A 6,672-nucleotide genomic window follows, 5' to 3' on the forward strand; every position below is an offset into this window, starting at 1 on the left:
GTTTATGGGATTTTTTAATTCCTAAGGAATTAAACAAAAATAGTGGGATCACTAAGTATTGTAACAATTCATTCAAAATTTACAGAATGAACACTCAAAACCTTTTTTCAAATGCCCCGTTATTTCCTGGTTGAAAATTTCTGGTCCATTTTCAAAACAAATACGAACTGTAAACCATATTCTGAGTGCCATTGTGGCAGCTTTTGGTAACCAGCTGTATTTGCAGGAAATACCACAAAACTGGTGATCTAACAAATGTTGTCACCAGCGGTTTACTAGGGTCAGTCTGAAAATTTTTAGATATTAGCAGGACAGTGCATACTGCAGTAATCTTATCATTCTCATCTGACTGTCTGAACGCCTATCAGTACTTGACAGCGACTCAATCAGTATACTTTTGTTGTCTGTTCAGAAACATCTCTTCTTGAAGTCATTCAGTTGTTGAGAGAGCATTTTTGGGCTATGATTTTAAAGTCGATTTGCCTCAAGAGGATTGCATCGAATGTCAAAATTACCTTTGATTTTGTAGCACCATTCAGCACTACTGTTTTTAGGAAGTATTGATAACTTTGAAGGGCTCTTAATTAATTTCATGTCGACAAACGTTCAGGAAGGCCGCAATCCTCTTGTCACTCAAGAAAACATTGATCAGTTGCATGTTATAACTCAAGAGGACAGATACTGCACTTATTTATTAAAAGAGCCTTCTCTAGAGATTATATAGGCAGCATTGCGAATAAATTTGCAGATTTGAAAAAATCTGAGCATATAAAAATTAACCAGCAGACCCTCCAACTGTTTAATATTGTGGTTATCAGATTATTTCCAAAATTTTCTCCATTAATTTATACGTACCATTTTATAATGGTTGTAGACATGCCATCCCCACAATGTCAAAAAAGCTATTGGTGAAGAAAGTAATGTGTGCTTTTTTCTTCATGACTGTTGGACTCGTGAAGGCTATTACGCTGGAGGAACAGAAGACTGGCATAGCAAGTTGATATACCAAACAATATTTGCCAGAAGTTCTCTGGATTTGAATATTAAGGATTTAATTTGACACTACAGCGATGTCTCTTCTTACATTGCTGCAAAAACTTAAGAATTTTTGGCCGAAAATACATCAAAATGATGGGAGTACCTCACTTATTTAACTGATCTCACTGTGTATGAATTCTGGTTATTCATTCTTCAATGTGAAAAACATCGCTTTTCTTCAGAAGCCAAACTTGGTAATTAGATTTATACATTTTTTTACTCCATTTCAAAAAGTGTTTGGGTGCTTTCAACTAGTGTAAAATCCAACCTCAAAAGTGTTTTGATGCTATAGGGGATCACACCTAATGTTGGTGAGTCTAGTGCAAAAACTCTTCATAAATCTCAAAACTTTCAGAGTGATCCTTTTAAAGTAATAAGAAGTATATTAATAACGTTTAATGCTTGTTTAGTAGTTTTAAAATAACATGTTAAAATTTCTCAGAACACCAAAAATCCCCTACTGGAGCGGTAATGCTGACGTTCAGGCATTAAAGGAAAGAGCCTCCACCGTACCACAGCATTCACTGCACTATTTTGATTTCCTCAAATGTTAGCATTTTGATTGTATCCCAACTACCTCATAGCTGTTAAGTTCAATGTCCCATCTTTCTACTACTCAACATATAACCACTCCTCATGGTGTCATTGTTTAGCCCTAGATTATTTTATTTTTAGAATAAAGGGTTTACCCACCACTATCTTGACACATCTATCAGAGTGAATGCACATGACCTGGATGATAATTGGATAAGTTTTACAATGTTCATTACAATATATTAATACACAACATTAAATGTGCAGTATAAAGAAAGTTTAAATAAATTTATAACATTTTAAGAATTGTGTTTTATAAATCACATATACATAAGAGTCAAATTTATTTTCCAGCCCTTTTTAAGACAGTTGTGTATTTCAAATTTGTTGATATTTCTAATCTTTTAACTTGTCCCTTGAGGTTTGAAGTACCTACATTCCACTATACTTTATAATTTAGACTATATAATTTAAAGTTTCTAGTGGGTCTATGTGTATTTTTTTCCAAATGGATTTGACTTTAAAAAGTGTCCTTGTTTGGTTTACAACAGTGGTTCTCAACCCTGGGAGTGCACCCCCTGGGGAGGCATTGGTGATTTTCAAGAGAAGTGTCTCAGTGTATTAGAATAATAGGAAAGTAGTGGGAGAATATGGTGATTCTTGTAATGCTCACAGTGTCAGGTTATTTATTGTGTGATTTCTTCATGCTTGCTGGTTTATTATTAATGCAGGAGTTTGTAGGACCAGTAAACATAAAAAGTGAGACAAACAAGTTGTGTGTTGTAGTAGGCACAATTTAGATAATGAGAATAATTCTTCACCTAGATTACACTATTTTTTGTAGTCTGGGTGACTGATGACAAAACGATGCAGGGGACGAGGGGGTTCGTTTTGAACTTCGTCATTGTGAACTATTTTTTGGATACCTTAAGATGAACATGACGCCAGATTTCCGGAGTCAAGTCTGCAACAGCATCAGATTTCAGATGCTGCACTTAGTAGGAAGGTTAACTGGAACTAAACTCAATATTCACATTAAATCAGCCCTTCCCACCATAGCTGCTTTATATGTAATGGTGGTTGTTAAAATGGCTCTCATAGTTTGCTATCTCAGTCATACATAAGGTCACTCTTTTACTCCCTCATTTTTTTGTACTCGAAACTAATTAATGGATTGGCCATGATTCACGTAGTAGTAACGTGTTTGACTCCTCTTTTTGGCACAATTGAAGTGACTTGTATCGTACTAGTTGTTGGTGAAAACGTACTTTCTTCTTTTTAAATGTATCTAAATTTGTATCACTTTCAAATCACAATTTCTAAGATTCTCCAATAAGAATTTATCTCAAATCAAATTGGCCTGTTGGAAAATTAGATCCGTATTTCAGCACAGCAATCACATCGGCATTGCATTGTTAGTTTGTACGAACGGCTTATGGAAATTACTTAAACAGCCTTATGTATTGAGGGCTGATCCGTATAAAGTGTGAATACAGTAAAACCAAAATATACTACAGATAAGAGAAACTTATTTGTATTTTATATAAGAACTAATGAGTCCCAATTTATCATTTAATTTTTAAAGGTTAACTACATGGAAAATAAACACAATAACAAATACAAATAAATTTTTGTTTTGTAAAACCCTTAGCCAGTCTCATATGTTTAACTTTGCGGAAAGTATAATCAATGTGATATATATATAACCAACTAAAAGTGCCTCTCCGAGTGATTAAATACTGTCGCCACCTCCGGACAGCCTCTATTAGCGTAGTCTTTTTTTATACAGAACTGTGTTTCAATTCACTCTCGAAAAGATTTGGGTATGAATCTAGTGAAATGAGAAAATATGCCAATTGTTCTCCTGAGAGAAGCAGTATCTGTAGAAAGATGATTCTATAGGGGCAGAAGACGATCTAGGTCTGGTTTGATCACCCCATTACTGATTGTGTTAACCAAAAAATTAATTACATTGACTATATTTCGCCACAGCTTGCATGAATCTGTCTAGATTTTTATTGTGGTCTTCCTGAATCTTGCCACATTGTAACGCCATCAAGGTAAGATTATATGGTTTAAGCTGAATAATTTAATCTACAACAAGCTGGAATGTTGCAACACTGTTAGCGACACCAAATGGGATTTTTTGAATTGTTACAGTCATCCACATGCTTCAAAAGCTGTGTAATGTTTATCTTATGCTCTGAATGGTATCTGATGTCAAGTCAATTGTACAAAATACAAAGTCAATATACAAAAATTAGCTACTTTCTTTACTATGTCTTTAATCTTAGGGAGTGGATAAGCATCAAGGAGAATGAACTTATTTGTAGTAAGAGAGTAATCAATGTCCATCGACGTTTATGATTACTGCACAATCTGACGTGAGCTTGTGCTCGCCATGGTGATATGCTTCAATTACACCTTCCTTTTATAGATAAGATATTTCGGTGAAATAAATTTAGATTCTAATTCAGAGTAAGAACAGGATTTAATGGATATCCGTCTACAGTCTGAGGTAAAATGTGCTAAAAATGAAACTGGTTTAACTCTGGCTGCAGCCAGATAACTAACGACAAGAGAACTATCTGATCCATCTAGGTAAATTTCTAGTTTATAGTAACGAGCAAGTAAGTCGCGCCAATTATGACATCTGTACATAAACTCTGAAGAATAGATAGAGATACATCATTGTAAACATTACCTAGTAGTTTAATTCTTCTTGAACGGACACCTAGTGTCTGAAAGAGTTAGACGCTATAGTAACTAAACCAATAGTAAAAGGGTAAGATTTTAATTTAATTTTTTTAAACTAATGAATCGCTTATAAAGTTAGACGACCACCGAGTGTCAATCAAAGCGATAGCGCGTAAGTGGTTTACTGCTACTGGAACAGTCGCTTTTGACAATGCAGGATGGATAACAGCTAAATATTCTTTCTGTGTTCAAATACTGAGAACACAAGACGAAGCATCACACTACGAAGGGATCCTACTTTTGAAGCTTTTTGACATATCTTAATGAAATGGTCTTTCTTACCTTGTGCGTTGCATACAGCATTCTTAATTGGACAAATCTTCCTCTGGTAGCTGTCATTGATATAAGTTTCCATTAGATATCTTGTTTAAACTGGTTGGCGTCTGCTATATATATATATATATATATATATATATATATTAGCACTATTATACATATATGATAAAAAAATTTACATATAATCTATAACAGAACCTAAAGATAGGTTTTGTTAGATACATAAATACGTAACATAGCACACTGCTTTCTCCCGCCCAGCTGATTATCTGACGTGGGCATAGCCCAGGATCCGCTTAAATAACTTTAACTTCTTCCATTAAAAAACTTTCGTGAGAACGATTTTTTTACAGGCGCTGGGTAAAGGTCCTTTAAAATTAATGTTTAATCTTTCCAATGATTATGTTCCTTTAACCAGATCCCTTTGTAGCTGCTAAACCTTAGTTTCAGCTCTGCACATACTCTACAGCAGGGTACAACTTGACGAACTTCTTCCAAGGAATAGGACAAGCTTTTTGTTTTGAATCAGTGATAAAGTCTTGTAAATCCAGGGTGGCAATATGTTTTAATAACTCATTCAGAGAGGAGCTGCTCAGTTTCTTCCTTTACGAAGGTCAAATTTTCCTTAGAATGACGCATGATTTAACTGTAATCTGTTTACAGCCTGAAGTTAAGTTTCCAAACAAATGTATCAGTGGATCATTGGCCGAAGAAAGGCTGCAGACTTCAACACCGGAAAATATCACACCACATCGACACAAAGTCCATCTAGTACAAGTAACTTTACTCCAATATAATTATGAACTTGAAAGGCTAGGTTGAGAGGGGGGGAGATCAAACAAAATCCATTATATACCAAAATTCAAAAAATTCAACATTAATATCACAGATAAGGCAGTCATTCATTAAAGCTAATGTCAGCGTTTGAAAGATCTAAAAACTCACTAAATAATTTTATTAAAAACATTTTTATTCAAGATACATACACAATAAGGAATATTTCTAAAATGAATTAAAATTCACATATTTTAAAATAATGATATAAAATACAATGAATGAAATTGAAACACAATTATATATTTTGAAGGTTAAACGCTACACCTGAGGGAGGAAGATGTTAAAGAACTACTGCAAGTGCTGTTCCAGTTTGAGAGCAATGCCTGCCTCCACAGATTCACGGCATACACTCATGATAAAAGGATAAAAAAAATCCATAGATGTAGTGATAGACAATTCTTTTAAACACCAATACAAACTGTCCAAAATGGCTATAGGAGGAGGTGTCATATACAACACCTGGAGGTCATCAGGAGCTGCACTTAATACTTCTGAAATATCCACAGCAACCCCCTCACCCTTCACAACCATGCCAGGGAGCGGAGCCCAAGAATTTGCTGTCGCAGCAATGCAAGAACAAGTAGAGGCTTGGAGGCTATCAGAAGCATCACTAATCCAGAAATTTTCGAAGATCTACAAGGAATACAATTTAAATTACAGTCTGCCTCTCAACCAGACTACAATAGAAAAACTAAGACAAACTTCAATATAATTGACTTAAGCGTAGGTAAACTTCAGATACCAAATAACCATAAAACAACTTATGATTTTGGATATGATGGTGCCCGTTTTATACCACTTTTTTACCAGAACAATAAATATGAGGTAGACCCAATTGTGACGCCAGCTAATAGGGCATTACTAGTCTCAGATGACACTTTTGGTAATGAACCAACTAAGGCTATACAACAGTGTAAAAATTTGAATATAACAGAAATAACCAGCAGTAAATTACAGCTTGTGCAAGGAGTACCTGGTTGCGGTAAGACCACCTTTATCATTAACAACTTAAGAGAAGAAGATCTAGCTCTCTTTCCCACAAAAGAAGCAGCATCTGACTTTCGTACTCGATTGACACAGGAACGACGAGAGATGAATATCAACGTGAATGACTCTTGCAGGACAGTACACTCATTTATAATAAACCTGACTCATCAAGTGAAGAAGGGTGTAAAATGCACTAGGCTGTTGCTAGATGAAACATTGATGCTACATGCTGGTGAAATCCTG

The sequence above is a fragment of the Homalodisca vitripennis genome, unplaced genomic scaffold (genome assembly GCF_021130785.1).
Source record: "Homalodisca vitripennis isolate AUS2020 unplaced genomic scaffold, UT_GWSS_2.1 ScUCBcl_5439;HRSCAF=12151, whole genome shotgun sequence".
In the NCBI taxonomy this organism is placed as follows: Eukaryota; Metazoa; Arthropoda; class Insecta; order Hemiptera; family Cicadellidae; genus Homalodisca; species Homalodisca vitripennis.